The 8,134-nt window shown below is 38.6% G+C and overlaps 1 long non-coding RNA gene across 1 annotated transcript; it reads left to right on the top strand.

Annotated features, from left to right (window-relative positions):
• The first annotated feature begins 415 nt into the window (after nucleotides 1–415).
• LOC147000334 (uncharacterized) lies at nucleotides 416–2,777 on the top strand. Its single transcript, XR_015046124.1, has 3 exons — nucleotides 416–574; nucleotides 2,104–2,161; nucleotides 2,684–2,777. It is a non-coding gene; the product is annotated as an uncharacterized LOC147000334 (long non-coding RNA).
• Nucleotides 2,778–8,134: the final 5,357 nt, after the last annotated feature.

Consider the following 8,134-nt stretch of genomic DNA (forward strand, 5'->3'; position numbering starts at 1 on the left):
ACCCTCTGTTGAAACCTTGATTTTAGGAGCACACACCTAAACACTGTATGAATTGTGAGGCCTCTGCTCTCTCTCAGATCACAACCTTAACAAGGACTTCTATGATAGTTTTGAAAAGAAACAAAACTTGGTGAAAACGGAAATACACATTGATGTTAGGCATCCTCAACTGTCCTAAGTGATTCAATCAGACACCTGATTTTTAGATGAATTCCTGTTTAGAGGCTACTGCATTTAGTATCTACATATTTCACTGTGATTAGAGATAGAAACTCTAACATCCAAGTCCCAGACTGAGATGAATAGAAATACTCAAGTGTAACTTGAAACAAGAAAGTTTCCCTGTAAGTTCCCATTGTTCCCGTGCTCTCCTGGAAACCATAGTAAACAAACAGTTACCTGCCCTGCCTTTGATTGAAAGCTTAGGCGTCTAGTCTGTAATATTTTCCAACAGACTCTGCACAAGATATTCCATTTGGTTTAAACGCTGAGAAGTACAAGAGATGAACCACGATTTTTGCAAGTTGTGAATTGCATGAAGAGGAAACACTTCGGCTGTTGCTTGTGTATCTCGGTGAGTGATATCTTCTTTTGGACCATGGAATAGTGATCTTAATCCCTGTTAAGCTTTTGCTTATGGAAATACAGACATGGCAAGGGGTTTTTATCTCCCAAAGCTTTGCTGTCACTGATTTGAGGTTAATACAACACTCCCCAGTAATAAAACCACAAGATATTATGTCACTACTCAAAAACAAACAACCAAACAACCAAACAACCAAATAAACCAAGGAGCTGCCTGGGCATGCTCTGTATTTCTGTGTGATGTGCGCAGATATTCTTTCCATTCAGCCTGCTTTGTTATGTGATGTGCCCTGGTCTCTCTGAGTTTGTACCACTCCTGTTGGGATGAGATGCAAGAAGTCTGTTTAAAATGGAAACCAACCCATTACTTTCATTGCTGTGGTCATCCTACTAACAAAGATTATGATGGAGACTCAGATCTTGCACGCTGATTAAACTGTACTTCAAGAAAAGAGCACTGACCCAAATTCTATGGATGTCTCGATAGGTAGTAAGATTTCATTGTGCATGTAGACTGGGAGATTTGGTAGTATGCAAGGCAGAGATGGTACCCAGGAATTGTATAAGGGCTCAGTCAAAAGATTCTCACATATGCCTAACTCTTCTCTCTCTACCCTAACTTATTCAAATATGTGCTGATGGAGACATAGATTTGAAAAAACAATGTTTTGGTTTCAGCAATTATAGTACAATTATAATAAAATTATAATATTATTTTACATATAAAATCATTATGGTAGAATATTTAATATAGTAAAATCATGATAATAGAATAAAAACACCTTTTGACCATTTTCTAGGTCTTAACTACGTGATTTTTACTTTTCTTTGTGACTGAGAGTTTTCTCCGTGATACACTCAAGTTGAGACGGAAGGTTTAAGACAAACTGCATCTTACTCATATGTTATGATATGACCCCCATCTTGTCTTTGGGAGAAAGACTCTGATACACAAAAGAACATCGCTCTGTGTCTAAGTGACTTTAGATAGAAGACATTATCCCAAGTATCAGTGTACTACTTTGTTAAAACTATTCTTTGTTGTTATCAATTTAATTAGTATTTCTGAATGAGAGGCTTGCAGCATATCATTAGGAAAGCACTAATCAATATTTTACAAGTATTTTATTTATTGACCATTCTCTATGTGTTAGCTATGTTATCTTACTTTTCTTTGTGTTCTAAAATTTTTTATCATTGGGAGAATATCCCTTAATTCAATGGTATATTCATTTAACTATTTGCATCTCAGTAAGAATTTCTTTAAAGAGCTACAAAGTTGAGATGAAGTCTGATTCAATTCATTGAGTAGCTCTATTATAAAATATATTAAATAAATAAGTGAATAATAAATGCATTGCAACTATTTAATAAACAAATAGTTTATAAAACAATTTACCCCTTGGGTTTTGTTTCTTGAATGTAGCTTTAAGGTTTTGGGTGTTGAAAGAGATGTACTTAGTAATAATTTTCCATCCTTATTTTTCTTTGTTTGCTTTTGCTTTGATTTCAAAACAGGACTTAAGGTTTCCATCTGAGAAGATATACTAAACACAAGCCCATTTTTCCAATGAAGGTGAGTGGGAAGGAAAGGGCAGAAAACTTAGGATTCCAACCAGAAACCAGCTTGCATCTACTTAGAAGACAGTCTAGAGCATCAAGTTTAGGCTCAACACCAGGAAGTATAAAGGTCTCCTTTTTTGCTCCTTAAAATTTCAAGACTAAACTATGTGAAATATCAGTGATAACATATTTTCAAATATCTTAGTATTTATTTTATGTGCTTGCATATGCCTCTGTGTGGGCATGTGCACACGAGTGAGTGTGCCTACAGAGTCCAGAAGAGGGCATTGGCACCCCTGGAGCTGGAGGCATAGGCTGTTGTCAGGCATGGCCACTTGGAACTTAACTGGGGTTTTCTAGAAGAGCAGAACATGCTCTTCATTGCTGAGACATTTATCCAGCGGGAATAAAATATTTTTATCCTATCATCCTTGGAGGGGTGCTAGAATCTAGATTTAAAAAACAAATGAAAAGGTAGATTATGCTTAGGTGACTACAAACAAACACTGTGTTAAAAGGACGATCCCTTCTTTAGAAGAGATGAAGCTTGGAGACAGGTCTTGAAAGCAGCCATATGGAGAGGAAGGAAATGGCTCCTCAAAAACTGCGTGAGCAGAGCTGAGTAGGTGAGTCACGAGTCCCAAGTAACCATTATAGTATGTTAAAATCCAAAGCTGACAATTTAAACAAAAATAAAGTTCTTTAGGATCTCTGAGCAAAGTTTGTAAAGCACCTGTCTGTGTATTTTCTGTCTCTGGAGGAAGCATCAATCACTGAAGGCAAAGATTCAGGATCCTGTTTTCATTTTCCTGTGCTGCCCTTGTTTTCTTCCTTCCTTCCTTCCTTCCTTCCTTCCTTCCTTCCTTCCTTCCTTCCTTCCTTCCTTCCTCTTTCTTTCTTTCTTTCTTTCTTTCTTTCTTTCTTTCTTTCTTTCTTTCTTTCTTTCTTTCTTCCTTCCTTCCTTCCTCTTTCTTTCTTTCTTTCTTTCTTTCTTTCTTTCTTTCTTTCTTTCTTTCTTTCTTTCTTTCTTCCTTCCTTCCTTCCTTCCTTCCTTCCTTCCTTCCTTCCTTTCTTTCTTTCTTTCTTTCTTTCTTTCTTTCTTTCTTTCTTTCTTTCTTTCTTTCTTTCTGTTTGTATTTCGAGACAGGCTTTCTCTGTGTAGCCCTGGCTGTCCTGGAACTCACCTTGTAGACCAATGTCCTCAAACTCAGAAATCCGCCTGCCTCTGCCTTCCAAGTGCTGAGATTAAAGGCAAGCACCACCACCACCTGGCTCCTGCCCTGCCCCTGTAACTTCCAGCATCATCCCACAGACCTCAGGGAAAACTCACTTCTCACTTATGGGTAGAATAGAAACATGCGGGGCTTTGATGGGGGTAGGCACACAGGATAAAAAGACAGATCTGGGAAATCAGGGTTTGGAGGAATTTAGATGTATAGAAGGGAAGTGGGTTCCATCACAGAGAACCAACTTTCCCAAGCAATTTCCACGTGGTGATGTGGCTGTGGCACAGCCTCAACCATTCACCTTAAAAGCTGGCAAGTCTGTGTCCATCTTGTTCTCGTTCTTCCAACTCTAAATGCCTTTCCTTAAAAGTCAACAGAAATTGAGGCTGAGTATGTATGATTAATACCAACCTGTCTGGAGCATACCTCCATCACTCCACGGTCTTCCCATTTTTCTTAGAAGCTGAGAAAATGCTTTTCACAGCTATGATGACACAGCCAGAAATATCACCTTTTGAAGACATCGTAACTGTGAGATATGACACTCGTTTGGCCGTTAGGAGGTTATTTGCTGTAGCCATTAAATACTGCCCTGTCACTTCCGCTCACCTGGGCCATATTTCCTCCTTCAATAGATTATCCATAAATATCAGCTCAGGTATAAATAGAAATAATGCATATTTCAAGCTAAAGAAGGCATGCACAGCAGAATACCGTGGAGGGGCAAAGGAGCAAGCCTTCTCCAAACCCAGAGACTATATGTTTGGGTAGGATCTCAGAAGCTCAAATCTGTATGACTTCTGGTTATGCATCACACACAGCTCCTAAAATCAAGGATATTCTAGACTTCCCACTTGGTGGCCAAATTTATTTTGCTGTCATTTGGTAATTGAAATGAATAACTGGTGGTCAGAACTTAATTATAGTTAATATTTTAATATTGTTAACAATACATTGAACTTCAATACACATCAAAACACTGAAGAGACAAATGGTACACTCATTTAATCCAAATAATTTTGTATATCCCAATCTAATGCTACAGAATTTTCTTAGGGACCTGGTGATATACATGGAAACCAAGGTTAACATTTTTACTCTTATTCAAGAATAAGATAACTATACTATTTGAATGAGATTTTGTAGAATGAGTGATTAATATTATAGGTGTTTATAGAACAAGCTGATCATCAATTCCCTGTGATTAACAGCTTACCTGAGGTCTGTAGAAGAGAGACAACTGGAAATTTTGACTGGACTTCCTAGGGAATGAGTAAAAGAAGATAAACCAAGAATATTCCCAGCATACATGAGCATATTTTCTGGAAGACCATGAGGAGTGGCTAGCTCATGGGGATCTACATATTTATGGCATTTACTCTGGGAAAGTTAAGGCTCGAATGGAATTTGCAGACTTGGGTCTGGCTCTGATTTAGTGATGCTCACGATGACCTGTTAATTTAGAACCGTGCCTTGACCGTGAGCGGCTTATGTTCCAGATTCTTCAACACACCTTGACCAAGTGACATAGAGCCCATGGAGTGGTGAGACTCGGCATCATTTTGTGACCCAAGAGAGACCAACGTACCTCAGAGAAGAAAGGCCTTAGCTCACTCATAGGTTGATCCTTCTTCCCCTGCCTAACTCACAAGTTGACTTATTTGGCTAGCCAAGAGAACATGCCCTGTTTTGAGGCTTCTTTTTAAGAGAAAGTGTGTGTGTGTGTGTGTGTGTGTGTGTGTGTGTGTGTGTGTGAGAGAGAGAGAGAGAGAGAGAGAGAGAGAGAGAGAGAGATTGAGAGAGAGGTGATTTTTGGCTGTTTAAAGTGAACTGGCCCTGCTTCATTTGCCTGATATTAAGTCTGGCTACGGTAGTCTGTTTACCTCACAGCAGTTGGGACATTATCTTTGAGAAAGAAAGCAGTTCTTGCTGGTTCCTTTCCCAAAGACCTTCAGTGCTGCCCCACAACAATAGAATAAAATTCTCAGTCCTTTCCATAGCCCGGAAGACTCTCTCTAACTGACTGAGTGATTTAGGGCTTCACACCATCTGTCAGTTGTGGGAAGATTGGCACTGGGTTACTTCTGACTTACGTTCTGAGGTTTTTATTTACTGCATCTTCTTCAAAGATTCTTTGATTCTGTCCCAGCATTGTGCCTGATGTTCCTGTCTGGAACACACATCTCTCAAGCACATGGCTGAGACGGCTGAACACCTCCTCTAAGGCACCTGTGCGTGGATCCCCAACTTCATCAGCCCATACTGATCACTTGTCTCTCTGGAAAATTATTTGGCCTTATTTCCTTCCATAGGAATTGAGATGGCGGCCTCTCAGCTCCTGCTCTTTCCACCCCTTCCCCCTCCCTCTCTCTATATATCATATATTATAGCCAACAGCATATAGTAATAACAGCATTTTCTACTGTTTATCTAGTTCTTGGTTTTTGCTTCTTTAGCTTATCTATCTTTCAGATGGGGATGTCAGTTTCCCCAGAATCAGTTCCTTTGTTTGTAGTTCTATTTAAGGAATAGCTAATATTTTAATTTAAATCAACATATTCAATTTATTTTTACACTTCAAAATTTATATATTTAGTATTAAAACAAATTAAATAAAACATTTTATCTTCATGGCTAGGTTTACATTAATTTGTAGTGTTTAAAATACACGATTGCAAAATAAAATATAAGATTAAAAACAAAAAGGAAAACTGTTGCATCTAAGTCAGACAGGATAGACAAACAGCAGGAAACTAGTCTCAGAGAGCACAAGAGTCAGGGCCCCTTTTGTTCCCATGCTTAGGAATCAAAAGACTTAGTGGAAGCCACAGAACATGGTCAGAGACTCGAGTAGGTGCCTGCTGCTTCAGCCTTGGCAAGCTCCAGTGACCTTTCCTGAGGTGATTTGTTTCCTTGGTGCCCTCCTCCTCCTCGTCCTCCTCTGTGTTCTTGCCATCTTCTCTACTGTAGGGTTTACCTGTGAGTACGATTTAGAATCTAGTAAATCATTATACTGGCCTAACACAGTGGTGGTACTAGATTCCTTACGAAGACCCATGACAGGACTAGCCCGGGGAGATGGCTAAGTTTCCAGTACCAGACATGATCTCTTTCTTTCCGACTGAGTGGGCCTTAAGTCTAGTTAGACAGTTGTTGCTTCCACCGACATATGAACTGGCCTAGCTGGTAACACTAGTGCTTAAATTCTTGTTGAGTTGATAAACGAAAAGTGCTTTCTGGCTCTTATTTTATTTGGTTAATAAATACTCTCTAACTCCCTTTATAAATCCATGGTACAACCTGAGAACTAGAACACTGTGAAAGTCTGTCGCTGCTTGCACTGGCTCCTCCTCTCATTTACATAGTCCCAAGCCATCCAGTGTGACAACATTTGTGAATTGTCTGCTATAGTTCCCGGTATATGTGGTAAATATCCCTGTAAATAAACTGGTATATTTCACTAAAATTTATGTTGTTTAGAATACAACATTTTTAAACATTTCGAATATCATGTTAAAGAATATTATCTGCGTGCAGCCTCCTCAGGTTCACCTTTATTATTCAATTTTATAGTTTTAAGAGCAATCAGTATCCTTTGGATAGAATCGCACTCTCATGTTGCAGTGTGTTATGACATTGCATCGTCATTGTTCCTATTTCACAGCTGTGTAGTTGTATCTCATTTTGTGATTATACTACAGTTATTTTTGAGATGCCGATCTTCACTCAAGAGCTGAAAACATCTGACAAAAAATCTTTAAAAAGATGTATACAAATTCATTGAAATATTCGGTGAGGGTCAAAACTCATCTTCTTTGCTGAGCAGTTTTACCAAAAGTAGAGATGTGTTTCAGGCGACACTTTGAGTATAGTGTTCCTCAGTCTGCTAAAGTGAGGTGCTCTGCAGTTCCCGCTTCTCTTGCGGAGGTAGCCTGGCCGAGCTTTGCAGACAGAGCTCCTTTCTCTATCCCAACCTGTACACACAAGTCCTTTTACGATCCCACAACAAATACGGCAGAGGAAAATATGTATTATTGACTCTGGCTGCTAGGGTATTAAGTGAAGTTCCCTGAAGAGTCACCATCGTAGCAAAACAAGACTCTTGTGCTCTCTGAGACGGGTTTCCTGCTGTTTGTCTATCCTGTCTGACTTAGATGCAACAGTTTTCCTTTTATTTTTAATCTTATATTTTATTTTGCAATCGTGTATTTTAAACACCACAAATTAATGTAAACCTAGCCATGAAGATAAAATGTTTTATTTAATTTGTTTTAATACTAAATATATAAATTTTGAAGTGTAAAAATAAATTGAATATGTTGATTTAAATTAAAATTCTGTTATCTTCATTAACAGATTCTATTAATCTTAAATCTTTCTTGCTAGTGCTGAAAACTAGGAGTATGTTGTCATGCTACCTTAAACAGTAACCATGCATGTGGTAAGATCACAGGCATTCAGCCCAATGGGCTTTCTCATTATCTATGCCTAGAAATATCACTGACAGAAATCCTCTAAAAATCAAGTGGTAGAATTAGAGCTACCTTCTTGTTTTGCTGAGTTTTCCATGTCTTCCTTAGGAATACATCATTTTTATAGGGAAAGAAAATAACCAAACTAAAATTAATCAAGCATGGCACCTTGTCAATTATGAACACAAACCAAAGATATACAGCAGAGCGAAGGAGGCAGGCGGAGAGGACCTTGTGCTGCCTCTGCCTCTGCATAGCTTGGAGATCAGAGGAGGTAAAGCCCTTCCC

This window comes from Mus caroli, unplaced genomic scaffold, assembly GCF_978045245.1.
Source record: "Mus caroli unplaced genomic scaffold, Mus_caroli_1 scaffold_19, whole genome shotgun sequence".
NCBI lineage: Eukaryota > Metazoa > Chordata > Mammalia > Rodentia > Muridae > Mus > Mus caroli.